This window comes from Macaca thibetana, chromosome X (assembly GCF_024542745.1).
Source record: "Macaca thibetana thibetana isolate TM-01 chromosome X, ASM2454274v1, whole genome shotgun sequence".
Lineage (NCBI taxonomy): Eukaryota > Metazoa > Chordata > Mammalia > Primates > Cercopithecidae > Macaca > Macaca thibetana.
This window is the reverse complement of record NC_065598.1, coordinates 142,769,199-142,791,484: the sequence shown is the minus strand read 5'-3', so window position 1 is coordinate 142,791,484 and position 22,286 is coordinate 142,769,199.

Genomic DNA, 22,286 nt, shown 5'->3' with positions numbered 1-22,286 from the left:
TTGTCCCCAAGGCCACTTTGTATATGAGCTCATCAATCAAGTACTGGAGTGGTAGAGAGTCTGACTGATATCCACTGAATGGGCATTAAGCCCATCTGACTATTTAGCACCTCTCCTAAGAAGATTACCTTGTGATAAATATTCATATGCAAGACATACATTATAGATCAATTCACATACTTCTTTCTCAAATTTCCTTGCTCCAAACTTGCTCCAAACTTGCAATCCTCCAAACTTGCTCCTTCCAAGACCATCCAGCCGCAACATTAGTCTCTGCCATGATTCAGCATAGATCCTTGCCACAGCCTTTTGTTTCTTCCTGGCAAATAAGACAAGTTCCAGACGAAGGGGACAACCAAATACACGACTCAAAGTTCTGCCCAGTAGGTTCCCTTCCCCGCCATCCTACAGATCACCTGTGGGTGGGGCCGTAATGACACAGCAATCTACTTACTACTAAGAGAGAACCATTCTGTTCTCTTTCTCTGATCGTTGTTGTTTCTGGATGAGCTGAAGCCATCTTGCTGCCAGTACAAGGATGAAGTCAATATGGAAGATGGCAGAAGAGAAGGGCAGGAAGAACCTGAATACCTAATGATATCATTGAGCTACCCCAAAACTTGACCCATTGTGGAACTTCCAGTTTGTGAGATAGTATATTTCCTAATAGTTTTAATCACTTTGAGTTAGTGTTTCTGTTTCTGAGAGCCAAACGCTTTCTAACTAATATAGTTGTCCAATCCATCTCTCTTGTGCACGACTTGATCGCCTAGTCAAAATTCAATGCTCTCAGGAGAAAATACCCCAAATTTGAATAACACATGGGCATAGCTATATATACAGAGAGATGCATGAAAGTGTTGAGTGAATGGATGGATAAAGGAATAAATGTTTTTAAAAGCCATCGCTCTAAGCAAAATCCTTTGTTCCTTGCCTACTATCTGTATCAGTCAGGGTTTAGTTGCAGATAACTAGAATAGTTAGTTAGAATACATAACTAGATAGTTTAAGCAAAGAGGGATTTTCATATAGGGAATTTGTTGATTACAAAATTGTAGGAAGGACTGGAGGAGGAGGGTCAGCTGGGCTTCCAGGAAAAATTTGTAGAACAACACAGTAGGAAACCAGTGACATATCAAGGCCAGGGCAATGGGAGCATTGCCTTGGTTGCAAGCAATGAGGAAGTGCACTGTCTCTAGAGAAGGAAGAAGAAGAAGAAAACCAATTATAATTTGGTCTGCTTTGTTATTATCACCATGTCAACAATTCTAAATCATGTCAGTGGGAACACGCTCTTCTCTGAATACAAAATCATCTGTTGAGCTATATTCCAAAAAAATTGCTGAGACTACTGTTGAGTTGCAATAATAGATAAGTGTACTTCAAATCAGCACTTTTAAATTACATCTCTTTTCATCAACATTGTATTTGAAAGGGAAGTTAATTTGGAGAACCTCCAGTTATACATGCAATCCCCATGCTTCCTGGACCCAGCTATACATTTCTGTTTTGAGAGCAAGTTCATCACAGTTTAAAATCAATTCAAGCTTCCTTCAGGTACAGTTACTTCGTGTTTCTAACACTTGTGATGCTAAACATTCCTGTGTTTAAACAATAGCACAGTTATTGTAAATATGAAAACAAAAAACCTGAGTTTCTTCAGTTCTGTCATTCTATAATACCACTTGGAGTTTTTATTTGTGTTTAAAATTTACGGTGAAATAGTGTGACGACTGTGAGGTATAGTGCAAATGCTATTATACTGTAATTTTATTGCTATTATTCATTAGGGCAACAGAACAATATGTGGATGTTTGTTCCCCTTTTAGTTAAAAATTATAATGTAATTAAATATTAACCAGTTGCTTTCTTAAGACTTAATATTGTTTGCTTCTTTGCATATTCTTACACCTTTTTGTTGAGGTAAAATATACATATAAAATTTGCCACCTTTACATCTTTAAGTGTACAGTTTAGTGGTAATAAATGTATTTATATTCTTTTTTTTTCCTTTCATCTCCCTCTCCCCTCAACCTTCCTGACTTCTGGTAACTGTTCTAGTCTATCTTCGTGAGATTCACTTTTATAATTTCCACGCGAGTAAGAACATGTGATATGTGTTGCTTTTTACTTGGTTTATTTCACTTAACATAATGACTTCCAATTCCATTCATGTTGTTGCAAATGACCAGATTTCATCCTATTTTATGACTGAATAATATTCTTTCCTGTATATATGCCACATTTTCTTTATCCATTCATCCTTTGTTAGGGAATTAGGTTGATTCCATATTTTGGCTGTTGTGAATACTGCTGCAATAAATATGGGAGTGCAGGTATCCCTTCAGTATATTGATTTCCTTTTTTTTTTTTTTTTTTTTTGGATACATGCCAAGTAGTAGAATGGCTGGATCACATGGTATTCTATGTTTAGTTTTTTTGAGGAATCTCCATACTGTTAGTGGCTATATTAATTTACATTCCTACCAATAGTGTGTGAGGGATTCACCTTTCCTCACATCCTCACCAATATCTGTTAGTGCCTGTCTTTTTGACACAGGCCATTTTAAATGTGATGAGATGATAGTTCACTGTGGGTTTTATTTGCATTTCTCTAATGATTTACATTTCTCTAATCATTGGTAATGTTGAACATTTTTTCGTATACCTGTTGGCCATTTTTATGTATTATTTTGAGAAATGTCTATATAGATCTTTTGCCTTTTTTTTTTTTTTTAGATGGAGTTTCATTCTTGTTTCCCAGGCTGGAGTGCAATGGCGCAATCTCGGCTCACCGCAACCTCCGCTTCCCAGGTTCAAGTGATTCTCTGGCCTCAGCCTCCCGAGTAGCTGGGATTACAGGCATGTGCCACCACCCCAACTAATTTTGTATTTTTGGTAGAGACGGGGTTTCTCCATGTTGGTCAATCTGGTCTCAAACTCCTGACCTCAGGTGATCCGCCCGCCTCGACCTTCCAAAGTGCTGGGATTACAAGCGTGAGCCACCGCGCCCGGCTCTTTTGCCCATTTTAAAATCAGATTATTTGGGGCTTTTTTGCTATTGAGTATTTTGAACTCCTTATGTATTCTGGTTTTCAATCCCTTATTGGATGGACAGTTTGCAAATATTTTCTTCCATCTGTGGCTTGTCTCTTTAATTTGTTGATTGGTTTTCTTTACTGTGCAGAAGCTTTTTAACCTGATGTAATCCCATTTGTCTACATTTACTTTTGTTGCCTGTGCTCTTGAGGTCTTACACAAAAAAGTCTTTGCCCACACCAATGTCATGGAACATTTCCCCAATGTTTCCTTCCAGTAGTTTCATAGTTCGAGGTCTTAGATTCAAGTCTGTAATCCACTGTGATTTTATTTTTGTGTAGGGTGAGAGATAGGGGTATAGATTCATTCTTCTGCATATGGTTATCCAGCCTGTCTAGCACCACTTATTGAAAAGACTGTCCTTTCCCCAATGGATGTCCTTCATGCTTTTGTTGAAGATGAGTTGGCCATAAATGGATGGATTTATATCTGGGTTCTCTATTTTTTTTATTTGTGTTATTGTACTTTAAGTTATAGGGTGCATGTGTACAACATGCATGTTTGTTAAATATGTATACATGTGCCATGTTGGTTTGCTGTACCCATTAACTCATCATTTACATTAGGTATTTCTCCTAATGCTATTCCTCCCCCATCCCCCCACCTCACAACAGGCCCCAGTGTATGATGTTCCCCATGCTGTGCCCAAGTGTTCTCATTGTTCAATTCCCACCTATGAGTGAGAACATGTGGTCTTTGGTTTTCTGTCCTTGCGATAGTTTGCTCTGAATGATGATTTCCACCTTCATCCATGTCCCTGCAAAGGACATGAACTCATTCCTTTTTATGGCTGCATAGTATTCCATGGTGTATATATGCCACATTTCCTTTATCCAGTCTATCATTGATGGACATTTGGGTTGGTTCCAAGTCTTTGCTGTTGTGAATAGTGCCTCAGTAAATATACATGTGCATGTGTCTTTATAGTAGCAGGATTTATAATCCTTTGGGTATGTACCCAGTAATGAGATGGCTGGATCAAATGGTATTTCTAGTTCTAGATTCTTGAGGAATCGCCACACTGTCTTCCACAATGGTTGAACTACTTTACAATATCAACCACAGTGTAAAAGCATTCCTGTTTCTCCACATCCTCTCCAGCACCTGTTGTTTCCTGCCTTTTTAATGATCATCATTCTAACTGGTGTGAGACGGTATCTCATTGTGGTTTTGATTTGCATTTCTCTGATGACCAGTGATGATGAGCATTTTTTCGTGTGTCTTTTGGCTGCATAAATGTCTTCTTTTGAAAAGTGTCTGTTCATATCCTTTGCCCACTTTTTCATGGGGTTGTTTGATTTTTTTCTTGTAAATTTGTTTAAGTTCTTTGTAGATTGTGGATATTAGCCCTTTCACAGATGGGTAGATTGCAAAACTTTTCTCCCATTCTGTAGGTTGCCTGTTCACTCTGATGGTAGTTTCTTTTGCTGGGCAGAAGGTCTTTAGTTTAATTAGATCCCTTTTGTCTATTTTGGCTTTTGCTGCCATTGCTTTTGGTGTTTTAGACATGAAGTCCTTGCCCATGCCTATGTCCTGAATGGTATTGCCTACATTTTCTTCTACGGTTTTTATGGTTTTAGGTCTAACATTTAAGTCTTTAATCCATCTTGAATTAATTTTTGTATAAGGTGTAAGGAAGGGATCCAGTTTCAGCTTTCTACATATGGCTAGCCAGTTTTCCCAGCACCATTTATTAAATAGGGAATCCTTTCCCCATTTCTTGTTTTTGTCAGGTTTGTCAAAGATCAGATGGCTGTAGATGTGTGGTGTTATTTCTGAGGCCTCTGTTCTGTTCCATTGGTCTATATATCTGTTTTGGTAACAGTACCATGCTGTTTTGATTGCTGTAGCCTTGTAGTATAGTTTGAAGTCAGGTAGCGTGATGCCTCCAGCTTTGTTCTTTTGACTTAGGATTGTCTTGGCAATGCAGGCTCTCTTTTTTTTTTTTTTTTTTTTTTGGTTCCATATGAACTTTAAAGTAATTTTTTCCAATTCTGTGAAGAAAGTCATTGGTAGCTTGATAGGCATGGCATTGAATCTATAAATTACCTTAGGCAGTATGGCCATTTTCACAATATTGATGCTTCCTATCCGTGAGCATGGAATGTTCGTCCATTTGTTTGTGTCTTCTTTTATTTCATTGAGCAGTGGTTTGTAGTTCTCCTTGAAGAGGTCCTTCACATCCCTTGTAAGTTGGATTCCTAGGATATTTTATTCTCTCTGCATCAATTGTGAAGGTGAGTTCACTCATGATTTGGCTCTCTGTTTGTCTGTTATTGGTGTATAAGAATGCTTGTGATTTTTACTCATTGATTTTGTATCCTGAGACTTTGTTGAAGTTGCTTATCCACTTAAGGAGATTTTGGACTGAGAAGATGGGGTTTTCTAAATATACAATCATGTCATTTGCAAACAGGGACAATTTGACTTCTTCTTTTCCTAATTGAATACCCTTTATTTCTTTCTCTTGCCTGATTGCCCTGGCCAGAACTTCCAACAATATTTTGAATAAGAGTAGTGAGAGAGGGCATCCCTGTCTTGTGCCAGTTTTCAAAGGGAATGCTTCCAGTTTTTGCCCATTCAGTATGATATTGCCTCTGGGTTTGTCATAAATACCTCTTATTAATTTGATATACATTCCATCAATACCTAGTTTATTGAGAATTTTTAGCATGATGGGCTGTTGAATTTTATCGAAGGCCTTTTCTGTATCTATTGACATAATCATGTGGCTTTTGTCTTTGGTTCTATTTATGTGATGGATTACATTTATTGATTTGTGTATATTGAACCAGCCTTGCATCTCAGGGATGAAGCCAACTTGATCGTGGTGGATAAGCTTTTTGATGTACTACTGGATTTGGTTTGCCAGTATTTTATTGAGGATATTCGCATCCATGTTCATCAGGGATATTCGTCTAAAATTCTCTTTTTTTGTTGTTGTGGCTCTGCCAGGCTTTAGTATCAGGATGATGCTGGCCTCATAAAATGAGTTAGGGAAGATTCCCTCTTTTTCTATTGATTGGAATAGTTTCAGAAGGAATGGTACCAGCTCCTCTTTGTACCTCTGGTGGAATTCGGCTGTGAATCCGTCTGGTCCTGGACTTTTTTGGTTGGTAGGCTATGAATTATTGCTTCAATTTCAGAGCCTGTTATTGGTCTATTCAGCAATTGGTCTATTCAACTTCTTCCTGGTTTAGTCTTAGGAGGGTGCATGTGTCTAGGAATTTATCCATTTCTTCTAGATTTTCTAGTTTATTTTCATAGAGGTGTTTATGGTATTCTCTGATGGTAGTTTGTATTTCTGTGGGATGGGTGGTGATATCCCCTTTATCATTTTTTATTGCATCTATTTGATTCTTCTCTCTTTTCTTTTTTTTTAGTCTTGCTAGCAGTCTATCAATTTTGTTGATCTTTTCAAAAAACCAGCTCCTGGATTCATTGATTTTTTGAAGTGGTTTTTGTGTCTCTATCTCCTTCAGTTCTGCTCTTATCTTAGTTATTTCTTGCCTTCTGTTACCTTTTGAATGTGTTTGCTCTTGCTTCTCTAATTCTTTTAATTGTGATGTTAGGGTGTCAATTTTAGATCTTTCCTGCTTTCTCTTGTGGGCATTTAGTGCTATAAATTTCCCTCTACACACTGTTTTAAATGTGTCCCAGAGATTCTGGTAGCTTGTGTCTTCATTCTCATTGGTTTCAAAGATCATCTTTATTTCTGCCTTCATTTTGCTGTTTACACAGTAGTCATTCAGGAGCAGGTTGATCAGTTTCCATGTAGTTGTGCAGTTTTGAGTGAATTTCTTAATCCTGAGTTCTAATTTGATTGCACTGTGTTCTGAGAGTCAGTTTGTTATGATTTATTTTCTTTCATATTTGCTGAGGAGTGCTTTACTTCCAACTATATGGTCAGTTTTGGAATAAGTGTGATGTGGTACTGAGAGGAATGTATATTCTGTTGATTTGGGGTGGAGAGTTCTTTAGATGTCTATTAGGTCTGCTTGGTGCAGAGCTGAGTTCAAGTCCTGGATATCCTTGTTAACCTTCTGTCTTGATCTGTCTAATATTGACAGTGGAGTTTTAAAGTCTCCCATTATTATTGTGTGGGAGTCTAAGTCTCTTTGTAGGTCTCTAAGGACTTGCTTTATGAACCTGGGTGCTCCCGTATTGGGTGCATATGTATTTAGGATAGTTAGCTCTTCTTGTTGAATTGATCCCTTTACCATTATGTAATGGCCTTCTTTGTCTCTTTTGATCATTGTTGGATTAAAGTCTGTTTTATCAGAGAATAGGATTGCAATCCCTGCTTTATTTTGCTTTCCATTTGCTTGCTAGATCTTCCTCCATCCTTCTATTTTGAGCCTATATGTATCTCATCATGTGAGATGGGTCTCCTGAATACAGCACACTGATGGGTCTTGACACTTTATCCAATTTGCCAGTCTGTATCTTTCAACTGGGACATTTAGCCCATTTACATTTAAGGTTAATATTGTTATGCGTGAATTTGATCCTGTCATTATGATGTTAGCTGGTTATTTTGCTCATTAGTTGATGCAGTTTCTTGCTAGCATTGATGGTCTTTACAATTTGGCAGGTTTTTGCCATGGCTGGTACCTGTTGTTCCTTTCCATGTTTAGTGCTTCCTTCAGGAACTCTTGTTAGGCAGGCCTGGTGGTAACAAAATCTCTAAGCATTTCCTTGTCTGTAAAAGATTTTATTTCTCCTTCACTTATGAAACTTAGTTTGGCTGGATATCAAATTCTGGGTTGAAAATTCTTTTCTTTAAGAATGTTGAATATTGGCCCCCACTCTCTTCTGGCTTGGAGAGTTTCTGCTAGAGATCCACTGTTTGTCTAATGGGCTTCCCTTTGTGGGTAACCCGACCTTTCTCTCTGGCTGCCCTTAACATTTTTTCCTTCATTTCACCTTTGGTGAATCTGACAATTATGTGCCTTGGAGTTGCTCTTCTTGAGGAGTATCTTTGTGGCGTTCTCTGTATTTCCTGAATTTGAATGTTGGCCTGCCTTACTAGGTTGGGGAAGTTCTCCTGGATGATATCCTGCAGAGTGTTTTCCAACTTGGTTCCATTTTCCCCCTCACTTTCAGGCACCCCAATCAGACGTAGACTTGGTCTTTTCATATTATCCCGTATTTCTTGGAGGCTTTGTTCATTTCTTTTTACTCTTTTTTCTCTACATTTCTCTTCTCACTTCATTTCATTCATTTGAACTTCAATTGCTGATACTCTTTCTTCCAGTTGATTGAGTCAGTTACTGAAGCTTGTGCATTTTTCACATAGTTCTCATGTTATGGTTTTCATCTCTATCAGTTCTTTTAAGGACTTCTCTACATTGGCTATTCTAGTTAGCCATTCATCAAATCTTTTTTCAAGGTTTTTAATTTCTTTGCACTGGTTACATAATTTCTCCTTTAGCTCTGAGAAGTTTGATTGACTGAAGCCTTCTTCTCTCAACTCATCAAAGTCATTCTCCATCCGGCTTTGTTCTGTTGCTGGTGATGAGAGCTGAGTTCCTTTGGAGGAGGAGATATGTTCTGATTTTTTGTATTTCCAGCTTTTCTGCACTGCTTTTTCCCCATCTTTGTGGTTTTATTTGCCTTTGGTCTTTGATGATGGTGACATACTGGCTTGTAGAGTTTCTGCTGAGAGATCTGCTGTTAGTCTGATGGGCTCCCCTTTGTGGGTAACCCGACCTTTCTCTCTGGCTGCCCTTAGCATTTTTTCTTCCATTTCAATTATGGTAAATCTGACAATTATGTGTCTTGGGGTTGCTCTTCTCAAGGAGTATCTTTTTGGTGTTCTCTGTATTTCCTGAATTTGAATGTTGGCCTACCTTGCTAGGTTGGGGAAGTTCTCCTGGATGATATCCTGAAGAGTGTTTTCCAACTTGATTCCATTCTCCCCATCAGTTTCAGGTACACCAATCAAACGTAGATTTGGTCTTTTCACATAGTCCCATATATCTGGGAGGCTTTGTTAATTTCCTTTTACTCCTTTTTCTCTAAACTTCTCTTCTTGCTTCATTTCATTCATTTGATCTTCAATCACTGATACCCTTTCTTCCACTTGATCAAATAGGCTACTGAAGCTTGTGCATGCGTCACGTAGTTCTCGTACCATGATTTTCAGCTCCATCAGGTCATTTAAGATCTTCTCTACACTGTTTATTCTAGTTAGCCATTAGTCTATTTTTTTCATGATTTTTAGCTTCCTTGTGATGGGTTCAAACATCCTCCTTTAGCTCAGAGTAGTTTGTTATTACCGATTTTCTGAAGCCTACTTCTGTCAGCTCGTCAAAGCCATTCTCCATCCTGCTTTGTTCCATTGCTGGTGAGGAGCTGTGATCCTTTGGAGGAGAAGGGGCTCTCTGGTTTTAGAATTTTCATCTTTTCTGCTCTGGTTTCTCCCCATCTTTGTGATTTTATCTACCTTTGATCTTTGATGATAGCGACCTACAGATGGGGTTTTGGTGTGGATGTCCTTTTTGTTGATGTTGATGCTATTCCTTTCTGTTGTTAGTTTTCCTTCTAACAGTCAAGTCCCTCAGCTGTAGGTCTGTTGGAGTTTGCTGGAGGTGCACTCCAGACCCTGTTTGCTTGGGTATCACCAGCAGAGGCTGCAGAACAGCAAATATTGCAGAACAGCAAATATTACTGCCTGATCTTTCCTCTAGAAGCTTTGTCTCAGAGGGGCACTTGGCTGTATGAGATGTCAGTCAGCCCCTACTGAGAGGTGTCTCCCAGTTAAGCTACATGGCGGTCAGGGACTCACTTGAGGGGGCAGTCTGTCCATTCTCAGAGCTCAACCACTGTGCTGGGAGAACCACTGCTCTCTTCAGAACTGTCAATCAGGGACATTTAAGTCTGCAGAAGTTTCTGCTGTCTTTTATTCAGCTATACCCTGCCCCCAGAGGTGGAGTCTACAGAGGCAGGTGGGCCTCACTGAGTGGCAGTGGGCTCCACCCAGTTCGAGCTTCCTGGCAGCTTTGTTTACCTACTCAAGCCTCAGCAATGGCGAACACCCCTCTATATCTGGGTTCTCTATTGTGCTCCATTAGTCTATGTGTCTGTTTTTATGCTAGTACCATGCTGTCTTGGTTATTACAGCTTTGTAGTAAATTTTGAAGTCCAATAGTGTGATGCCTTTAGCTTTGTTCTTTTTGCTCAGGATTGCTTTAGGTATTTGAGTCTTTTGTGTTTCCACATAATTTTTAGGGATTTTTTTCCTATTTCGATGGAGAATATCATTGGTATTTTGATAAGGATTGCATTGAATCTATAAGTTGCTTTGGGAGGGTATTGTCATTTTAATAATATTGTGACTCATAAGCATAAAATATCTTTCCATTCTTTTGTGTCTTTTCAGTTTCTTTACCAGATTATATATTTTTAAATCAAATATTTTTGTTATTTTTTATTTTTGTTGTTGTAATTTTAACTTTTAATTTAGATTCAGGAGATACAAGTGCAGATTTGTTACATGGGTATATTGCATGATGCTGAGATTTGGGTTATAAGAGATTCAGTCACCCACGTAGTCAGTATAGTATCCAATAGGTAGCTTTTCAGCCCTTTTCCCCTTCCCTTTACCCACCCCCAGTAGTCCCCAGTGTTTATTGCTCACATTTTTATGTCCATGTGTACCCAATGTTTAGCTCCCACGTATAACTGAGAACATGCAGTATTTGGTTTTCTGTTCCTTTGTTAATTTGCTTAGGATAATGGCCTTCAGTGTCATCCATGTTTCTGCAAAGGACATGATTTCATTCCTTTTTGTGGCTGCATAGTATTCCATGGTGTATATATACCACATTTTCTTTATCCAATCCAATATTGATGGACACCTAGATAGATTTCATGTCTTTGCTATTGCGAATAGTGCTGTGATGAGCATATGAGTACATGTGTGTTTTTGGTAGAATTATTTATATTCCTTTGGTTATATACCCAGTAATGGGATTGCTGGATCTAATGGTAGTTTTATTTTAGTTCTCTGAGAAATCTCCAAACTACTTTCCACAGTGGCTGAACTACTTTTCATACCCACCAACAGTGTATAAGTATTCCCTTTTCTCCACAGCCCTGCCAGCATCTGTTAATTTTTGACATTTTAAATAATAGCAGTTCTGACTGATGCAACATGATATCTCACAGTGGATTTGACTTGCATTTCTCTGATGATTAGTGATGTTGGGCAGTTTTTCATATGTTTCTTGGCCACTTATATACCTTCTTTTGGGAAGTATCTGTTCATGTACTTTGCCTGGGGTTCAGTAAGTCAGTTCTAGAATGGTTGGTTCTAGGAAAACCGTAGTTTGCTGAGATCTGGGGATAAGGAACCTGCTGCCAGAACTATTGGCTCCAGACCCTCACCAGCAAAATGGATGTCTTGCATGCCACTTCCTTCCCGTTTGGCTCAGTTTGGAAATCACGCATAATGTAATTACAACTGATTGGTTGTACTAAAATCACGTCCAAAATCCTGTCTGCATAGGAATCTGGAAAATGTGGCTTTTTAGCTTTCTACCTTCTGCAGTGTAGGAAGGCATACTTGAAGAGGTTTGGATGTTGGGTAATAGCTTCACATGCACCCAGTTTATGCCCCGAACTACTACCACTCAAGCACACTCCACTTCTTACACACTCTATCAGCTTCTTCCACTGTGCCTTTTAAAATCTCCATCCTGATGTAAAGAAGCTGCTCTAAATCTTCACATTTTTTTCTTTTCCTCTGCTTTCCTACCCCTTGAATTAGCTTCCAACTGATTAATCCTCCCTGGGTTAACCACTGTGCTGGAAACTCCCTTCAGTGGATACTGCTTCTCCTTCTACTTCCAGGGGAAAAAAAGAGGTCAGTAAATTTCTTAGACCTCTTTGCTACCCCAAACCATGGTTTCAATGCTTGTGGTCAGTTTCCTCTTTTGGAGCCCACATTATCTGTTTATACCACCTGCTCCAGTTTTTGGATCTCAAGGGCCTACTACATTTTTAAAAGTCTATATTTCTTCCTTCTATACTTTTGCACCTGAATCTGCAACTTCCTTTCCTTTACAACACCCTTGGCCTTTATTCTTAGAATGAAATTGGCTACATGGTTATTTTGGCTTCCACTTTTCAAATTTGAAAGCCACTAAAGTATTTATCCTTCTCAAACACTTTGCAGCATTTGAAACACCTAACTTCCCTCTTTTTCTCAGGGAATCTATGTGTCCTTACTGGCCTGTAAGCTCTACAAGAGAAGAGAACTAGTCTGCCTCATTTGTTGCTGTGTTTTCAGGCCTGAATAGTAAATAGGTCATAGTATTTCCCCAATAAATATATTTTAATGCATAATTGTCAGACAAAGCTCAATTCTCACATTCTCCTGATCCTCATCCTATTGGATAAATGTAAACACTCCCTGAAATTTGGTCCTACTGCCATCTATTACTTGTATTCTTTAGTCACTCCACAACCAGGCATGATATATTTATTTCCATTTCTTTAGAGATCACCTCTATATCAATGACACTTTAATATTCATATACCTAGCCTTGTCCCTTTCCTGAGCTCCAAGATGGAGATCAACTAAGCAAGCTCAATGTTCTTACTTCTAGAAGAACCAGACAGATTAAGGCAGAGACCCTTTGGCTCTAGGACCTCCAGTCTAGTGTAGGAAACAGGCATGTAAAATACAATTGTAGTCCAATGTGATGAATGCTCTTAAAAACAAAGTTTTGAACACAGTGCTGCAGGAACACTATGGAGGATGCAATTAATTCAGCCTGGAATCGTCAGTGAAAACTACTAAGAAGTGACATTTAACTTGGGCTTTGAAGATTGAGTAGATAATGTCCAGGCAAACAAGAAGGGAAAGGTGTTCTTCATGGAGGAGTCTGAAGACAGACTTAGAAAAATGAACGTGTATGATAGATATGGCACATTTGGGAAACAGATAAATACTTTGCCGCACCTAAAACTATGTCCAAACTTGACCTTCAAATATTTTCCTCCTAAGCTAATATCTCCTTCTGACTTCCTACCCTTCTTCTGGTCTCTTCCACTTAAGACCTCTGGGTCATTTTGGACTTTTTATTGCTCATATCCAATTAGATGCCTGTTGATTTTGCTTCAAAATACTTCTCAAGCCCATTCCTCCCTTCTATTCCTGTATCAACAGTCCTGGATCAGACCCTTGTTATTTCTTCCCTTGGCTAGAAAATGGTCCCTAAATAACCTCTCAACTAATAGGGTCTCATAGTTTGAATCTACCCTGCTCATTGCAGTCAAATGATTCTTCCTACTTGAATGCCTTTTCTGGCTCCCTGAAGTCTACAAGAAAAATGATGGCAATAAATCTGCTCCCCCCATGAAGCAGTCGCTCTCTCTTTGGTGTTTTCAGTTGTTTATCTCCTTGCTTTCTTACATATCTGGCTGCGTTTTTCATTTGCTTTCATGAATATTCCTCTTCTACTTGGCATCTAAGTGTTGGGTTTCCTCAGGACTTTCTTTTAGGTCTTCTTCTTTTTCCTTCCTCACTCTACACTATCTTCCCAAATGATCCCATGCACTCCCATTGCTAACTTGCCATGATATCCCGATGACTTACAAAACTACAGCTTACATGTATCTCTCTACTGATCCCCACTTAAATATCTCTGCTTGGATAACTTGAAAACGCTTAAAACTACTCATATCCAAAATTGAATGGTTATCCACCACAATCCTGCACTTTCTTCACCTTTCTCTAACCTAATCGGCAGTGATATCCTTTATCCAGTTGCTCAAGTGAAAAATCTGAGTCATCCTTGATTCTTCCACATTCCTCAATCTCCATTCATTCAATCAGCAAAACCTGTCTATTCTACCTCCAAAACTACCTGCAATGGTTAGTTTTAAATGTCACCTTGGCTGGGCTATAGTGCCAAGTTATTCAAACATTAGACTAGGTATTACTTGAAGGTATTTTGTAGATGAGGTTAAATCTACAATCAACTGAATTTTTTTAACTTTTGTTTTAAGTTAAAACAAAACTTGGGGTACATATACAGGTTTGTTATATAAGTAAACTATAGATACGGGACATTAGACTTTTGTGAGATATGTGGTTTGCAAAAAATTTTTCCCATTCTGTTGATCGTCTGTTTATTCTGTTGATAGTTTCTTTTGCTCTACAGAAGGTCTTTATTTTAATTAGATCCCATTTGTCAATTTTTGCTTTTGTTGTGATTGCTTTTGGCATCTTAGTCATGAAACTTTTGCCAGTTCCTATGTCCAGAATGGTATTTCCTACGTTGTCATCCAGAGTGTTTATGGTTTGGGGTTTTACATTAAGTCTTTAATCCATCTTGTGTTAATTTTTGTATATGGTGTAATGAATGGGTGCGGTTTAAATTGATTTCAAGTTAAGGATATTACTGTTGACAATTTGGGTTGACCTTATCCAATTAGTTGAAAATTTTGGGTTTCCTTGAAGAAAAAGAAATTCTGCCTGTAGACTCCAGCATGGGGTCCTGTCTGAGTTTCCAGCATGCCAGTCTACCCTATGAATTTTGAACTTGCCAGCTCCCACAATTGCATAAGCTGATTCCTTAAATAAATCTCTGATCTAATATGTATACAATATATATTTTATACATTATATACTTTATATTTTACACACACACACACACACACAAAATACTGGGTCTGTTTCTGTAGGGAACCCTGACTGATACACTTAATACACTATATCTCTAATTAATTCAGGGCTCTGCACTCTCTCCTCCTGTGGTCTTGCTCATTCCAATCCATTCACCACACTGAAACTCTTGTGTACTTGTAAAATTGTAAACCTGATTATGTCACTCTCTTGCTTAATATCCTTCAACTGCTGGTGATTGCCCCAACAATCCAAATTCCTTTCCCTGGTTTATGAACACTCACTTTCTCTGTACCTTGCTTACCACCCTAGCCTAAGCTCTTGCCCCCTCTCCCTCATTCATATGTTATGACCAAACCAAACTTCCCCAGACTCCTGATGCTGTCTCCTGCCTTTGTACATGCTTCCTTCTTCTTTTCACGTAGCTAGCCCCTCTTCCTCCTTCAGGCCTCAACTTAAATATCATCCTCAGATCAGGTTCAATCCCCATCTTATACTTTCCAATAAGGTTTGGTTACAATATCATTAATCCTATAGTGCTTGAATATGAAAAATAATTCAGTTAGTTTAAATGAAGAGATAAATATATGCTCAATATTTACTGCCTCCTCTATGAACTGTTTGGGAGCTTTTCTGAGTCACTATGTCTTTAAGTGGCCATACATCTGCCTGGCTTTTTTTCTTTGTTTATATTGAGTTGGGATTCCTCTGTTAAGCTAAGTTGCTGCCAAACCTTGCCCCTAATTTTGTCATCCCATCAACAAGGTAGGAGAGGTAAAGAGTGCCCATTTTCCCTTATTTGGAGGTTGGCATGAGACATGAACGTGTTTAGAATAGTTCCCAATTCTTCAGGGTTTCCAAGTGTGGCTAAAGATGATGAAACTACAAAATCTCAGTGCCTTAAAGCAGCAAAGGTTTGTTGCTTGCGCATGATACATGCCCAACACAGGTTGGCAGGGACACTGCTGATCGTCCCTGAGACCTTTGCTGACAGAGATATCACCATTTTATGATGCTGCCATCCCAAATTGAACTTCCAAATTGTTGTATCAGGGGAAGAGTATGCAGAGAATCAAACCATACTGCCTCTTCAATGGCTCCAGTCAGAAAGGACATGTATCCTTTCCACTTCCACTTTATTATCCAAAGGAAGGTATAGGGCCATGTTCTCTCAGGGAAGTATGTACCTAGAAGAAAAGGAGAACCAGGAAATTTGGGGGGCCCTGGAAATGTCTAATACCAGTATTATTACTAATTGCTATCCATTACTGAACACAGGCCATGTGCTGAGCATTGTGCTAAGCACTTTACATTAATCCTCATAGGAACTCTGAGGTAAACGTTAGTATCTCCATTTTGGAAAGGAAACAGGTTCAGAGAAGTTTCATGAGTTGCTCAAAGCTACCATTGCTATTTAAGCTGGGATCTGAACCTGTATCAACAAGACTGGCAGTCAATGCTCTCCACACACCTGGAAGGTAAGTCTCTCCCTTCTATTGCATATCCCATGCTACACTACTGCATATCTTATGCATACACTATAGTACGCAATACTCTTCTAGAACTCTGTGCTTATACAGAGTTTCGATGATGCCCTTGGCCTGGCAGAAGTGAGAGATGCATAGTTTGGGCAAACTTCTGTTCACATCTCTTGATCCAATTTAAATCATAAGCCCTCTGTGAAACCCCTCCTGACATCCTCCCACAGAATTTATTGCTCCAGCTCAGCAGCTTTCAGCTCAAGTCCAGAGCAGGGTACTCATCACATGGTTTTATTATTGTCTGTTAACTTTGTTATTTTTCCCACTACACTGTGTCTTCTTGAAGAAGGAGGCTGTGTCACATTTCCCTCTGTATTCACAGGACACAGTGAAAATAGCTTAAGTACAGCCAGCATTGATGACACATACATGCCAGGCATGAGCCTAAGTGCTTCACATATGCTCATTAATTTCACCCTCATACCACGTCTATGGGGTAGGGGTTATTATAAGCATCATCCATTTTACTCATGAGAAAATTTAATTTGTAGAATGCTTAAATAACTTGCCCAAAGTCTCATAGGTAGCAAATTGCTGTGCTGGGGTTAGAATCCAGGTAGTTTAACTCCAGAGCCTAAGCACGCTTGGTTGCTCTGCTACTGCTTATGCCTTCTTTCAGCCAATATCTCAGCCTTTTCCTTCTAAACACTTTAGTGCGTATTTCCTAAAACCAAGAACATTCTCTTACATAACCACAGTACAATCTTTGAAATTAGGAAGTTAGCATTGTCACATTGTGTAATTTGCAGACTTTATTCATATTTAGCCAATCGTTCCAATAATGTCATTTATGATAAAAGACAACATTTTCTGGTTCAAAGTCCAATCCAGGATCATGTTACACTTAATTACCATATATTTTTAGTATCCTTTGGCCTGAAATAGTTTCCCAGTATTTCTTTGTCTTTTATGACTTCAATAATTATGAGGAGTGCAAGCAATTTATTTTGTAAAACGTTCATATATTTGGACTTGTCTGATGTTTCCATAGGATTAATTTCAGTTTATTCATTTTTTAGCAGGAACACTACAGAAGTGAGGTTGTATCCTTCTCAGTGCATCATATGAGGAGGCACATTATATCTATTTGTCTCTGTAATTGTTCTTTTATTTTATGTTAATTTTTGTCTCCCAGTGTATTTTTCTTCTGTATCCCCAGCATCAAACACGCTGCCTGACTCATGGTATACAGTCAATAAACATCAGTTGAATGAATAAATCTATTTCCAAAAGAAATTGTAAATCATAACCCTAATTTTTTCCCTTCCCCCTTGTCCCCACATAATAATCAGCAAGTCTCACTGATCCCATCTCCTAAATGTCATAAGAATCCCGTAATTCTTTTCCATTCTCACTACCTTAGCATTGGCTCATAATTTCAACAACCTGATCTTTCTGCCTCTAGTTTTGCCCGTTTAGTCTGTCTTTGAAAGGTGAGTGGAAGAATACACTATTGTGTTATATAGAATAGGCATATGAATAGGTTTAATTGGGAGTAACGTAAAGGCCAAAGTGTTAGTAAGATGAAGTACATGGGTTCCTGTTCTTCTGGGAGATGTGCCTGCCCACTGGGACTAAACATCAATTGGATTTTTCAATGTGATTTCTGGAGTTTGTGACTATGCCAAAGGAAATTGTGTAAAATAAGGAAGGTCCTAAATAATAGTACAAAGTTCAAAATAAAAACCTGTAGAGTTCTCTGAGACCTCTAGTCATGGAGCGCAGGCCAAACTATGAGAAAAAGATCCAAGGCTTAGATTGGGAGTGTTTTGGAGCCGTGTGGCTAACTCCACCAGTTGCTGAGTGATAGCTCTACTTGTATTGAAGTATTCACCCAGAATCGAGTTGACCACAATGCACATTGCCTAGTTAGTAAACAATCCAAAGTTATGCAGATGTCTAACAATCTGAGTTAGAGAGTCCACATCTTTGATAGTGAGCTCTCCAGCTGTCTCATCGGTAATCTCTCCTGGTAAGCCTTACGAACACCTCTTGATGAGAGAAAAACCCATGTAAAATAACAACAAACTGTGTCCATAATGCTCCCAAGGAGAACCTACTGATGGTGCCAGAAGCTGAAGATATAGTCTGCGCCCACTCCTTCTTTGTTTTTTGAAGAGTTGTATGACTACCCTCAGGAAGTGGACAACCCTTTTAAGGGAAAGGCAGGGAGGCAAAGGAAGCTATCTTGACTGCACAGAAAAACTAATCCTGAAAGCGGGCAAGAGGTACACAAATGCTACTTGGAGTTGGGTCCAAGATGATCCTCTGCATTCATTTGGTATGGACATCACAGGGGATAGACACATGAGTGTAGAAGGCCAAGGAAAATGGTGGCTGAGGCCTCTTGCCTATAGGAGCAATACTTGAGGCATCATTTGATAGTGGGATGCTAATATGATTCCCCATAGCCAAATCCAGTTGGGAGTGACAGATATAGCTTTGTAATAGTTGGCACTAGGGGTCACTGCCTCAGACAGGTATAGTCTGTCCCTTATCTGGAATAGGAAAACAGAGAAGTTTTTTGCCCCTTGATCCTCTACTTGCTTCTCAGGGTTGAATTCGCCCCCATGCCCAACCAGTCAGGGTCTGTCAGCTACCCTCAGGAAAGAACCAGACTTTCTTTTATTTCCTAGAATGAAAATCTCTGCAGAGACCATGGGGATAACAATCCCTTTATCAAAGGCAACCTCTTAAGATCCAGGAAGATGGTTACAGCACAGAGGTGACTAATTACATGAGCATGAGAACCACGGCAGTGTTCTCAAATTGCAGACGAGGTGTGTGGCAATCCCAGATTCAGAGTTGTCTGGGGATGTGGGGGGCAGGGGAAAGGTCACCAGATGCCATTTCAATGAAAAAAGAAAAAAAGAAAAGAGCATCCAAATGTATGTTCATCCACATTTCTGTGATCCATGCAGTACAATCCTCGCAGCTATTCATCATGGTTAATGCGGGACCAAAAAAGAAGGGAATTTGGCCGGGTGTGGTGGCTTATGCCTGTAATTCTAGCACTTTGGGAGGCCAAGGTAGAGAATCACTTAAGCTCAGGAGTTCAAGACCAGCCTGGGCAACAGAGTGAGACCTCATTTCTTAAAATAAAAAAGAGGGGAATTATTATTACATAATGTGGTGGCCACCAAAGTGTACCACTTCAGTCTCCTATTGTGGAGAGCATAATTGACTGACAGCCCCAGATGCTACCCTTCTGGATCCACCACTGTGTATGCACCAAGGTTGTGCTTCCTTCAGGCTACTTTCAGCCAATAATTAGCCACTAATTTAGCATAGTGGAGGTACTAATGCAAATGCAGAATGATTCTTGTAAGTAGAACTTTTTAAATAGATGACTTCAGATCAAGCACTCCTCATCAACCTGGTTGAAACTTACTTGAAACTGCACTATAGTTGAGGATCTCCCTACCCAGTCCTTCTTTCTTCCCTATCCTTCATCAGTGTTAGATCTGTATCATGGTCTAAATTCTCTCTTGATGTTCTCTGGCTCCCTCCCCTTTAATCTGTCATGGACTCTCACCCCAAAATATCTTGCACATTTAATTCTGTCTTGACATCTGCTTCTCAGAGGACCTGAACTAACACATGGAATATGGCAGTGTATACAGCTAATGAGAATTGTGCTAGTCAGCCTTACAGAATTTGTTCTTAAAGTGGCCAGTGTGATTGTTCCTTAAGCTGGCCATTCTAGCACTTTATTTCACCTGCTGAATGAGAGTGGAAAGAAGCATAGGAGTGCCAGTGAATTCCATGCCGACAGACTCATTGGCCCATTGTTGTTTGACACTGGCCATAAATGAGTTGTCATATTGTATCATGTAAGAACATGTCAACACATGACAAAGGTAGTAAAGTCAGTCACACATTTTATGTGTGCTATCTGACTGGCACAGGTGGAAAGCAACCCCATACCTAGAGTGTATCTAAAGCAGTCAGGACCCACTATATGGCCCTACATAGGGGCGGGGGGGCCTATAAAGTAAATCTGCCAGTATGAGTTAGTTCTGACTTCTGTATGACAGCCCTTCATGATGGTTTTGTTTCTGTGGTGGGTCTAAATCTGGATTTAGTAGGTCACCATAAATAGGATGGCTCACAGGCTCAATTGACTTTCTCATTCCAAATGTTTTGCTTTTCTCAGGATGTGGCCTTTTTTAAGAGACAAATACATATGTAACTTATTAATTGAGCCTGTGGATGAGTTGCATCTGTTTCCATAGGGAGCACCACATGAGTCTGACTTTAATGGTCTCATCCTGGGTGGTCCAACATCCTGACCTAAGAGCAAAGCCAGTAGCAGCAGCCCATGTCTATGTAAAGACATTTTCATTCAAGGAGCAGAATGTTTTATTGCCCAAAAGCACCACTTGAAGTACTTCTATTAATTATGCAGAGCAGCCAGTACCACGGGACATCAACACTTATCATCATTATAACCAATCGCTTAGTATTCCATTGAAATTGAAGCCATCATTGAGCCAGTTGCTCAGGCAAAGCTGGAGTAAAGCTTTCTCCATACCTACTGCATAGGCAACGACTTATCCTTGCAGTTGGCTTGACTCTCAATTGGATGTACTATTTCCATTTCACATTTCTTTAGCTTGTCACACTCTGCCAATTATTAAATTATTGTCTCTCAGTTCCAAACTATCCTTCCATAATCTGCTCTGTGATGCTGGGGCTGAGACTCCGCACATCACATTTTTCCTTCACCAGCTGCTTCCTATTAGGTTCTGACAACAAGGGGTTCTAGAAGGAGACTTGAAGATGATGGTTCTTCACTCTGGTAGAAACAGTTTGTTTAGTAGCATCACTTGAATCCAGTTCCCAGATTTTTCCCTCCACACCTCCACACTCTCTGAGCCAGTATCATCATGCCTCCTCAGACACCAGCGTCAGCCAGTTGGCTGACACCCTCTCCTCAGTGGTCTAAGTCCAATCCCCATGAGGGTCTGCCTTCAAGATACCAGTACTAACTAAGCAGTGTCCCTTTCCTAAAGGTCTGGAGTTTTAATTCCATGGGCCTCTCCTTTGAGCTTTGGGTCCTCATCATACCAGCTTCATCCCTTCATTCCACCAGGCCTCAGGATGGTAGATGCTTTCTGCAGATCCTACCTCTATTACCTTAATGTTTTTGTTCTGCATTTTCAGCCCTATAATATCTGTTTAACCAATCCCTACATCAAACTCTCTGTTAAAATTAGTGGTGTGATTTCTGTTTTCCTGACCGCTCTGGGGCAGGTGGATACACTCACTGATACACTCATCTTATGAAATTTGGTTCAGTGAACCCATTGTAGAGTGGGGATGTTAGATCTGACAATCACTTCCCTTCAGTGAGACAACGGTCCCTGCCAGGGGTTTATAATGGACAAATAATTGTCATTTAAAAGGCACATACCATTCAGCAGTGGAGATATTTCCCACCGCAGTATTGGCAGTCTTTTTGCCAGGTGTATCAGATGTAAGACCTGTCATAGATACATAAAACTCCATGGGAATCAGGTTATATTTTATTGTATTGCTTCTGAGGCTTCCTGCTGTAGGGGTCTCCACTTAAATTTGGCTACCAGTCTGGTGACTATGTACAAATGCTTGAATAACATTTTGAAATGTGAGATGTGCTGCCTCTAATACCCAAAGAGGCCAAACAGATCATAGGCTTTTTCCTTTTTTTTTTTTTTTTTTTTTGGTAGTGTTTGTAAGGCCAATAGACTTTCCTTATTATGCTATGGGATGTCTCTTTGGGCTGTTCCTAATACAGCCCCCAAGACATGTAGTTGGGTGGCCTGGCTCTGGTATCTATACTCATGCAAGGGCCAGGCCACTTGTGGACACTTGTGCTTAGATTAGAGAGCATGCATTAAAGTGAGGACTACCAAAATGTCATCAATATAATGGAATGGGCTTGCCCAACCCATTACTGATAAATTGCACTTATTTGCTGGAGGAGTGTGAAATTCCCACAACAAACCAGAAATTAATGTTCTGTC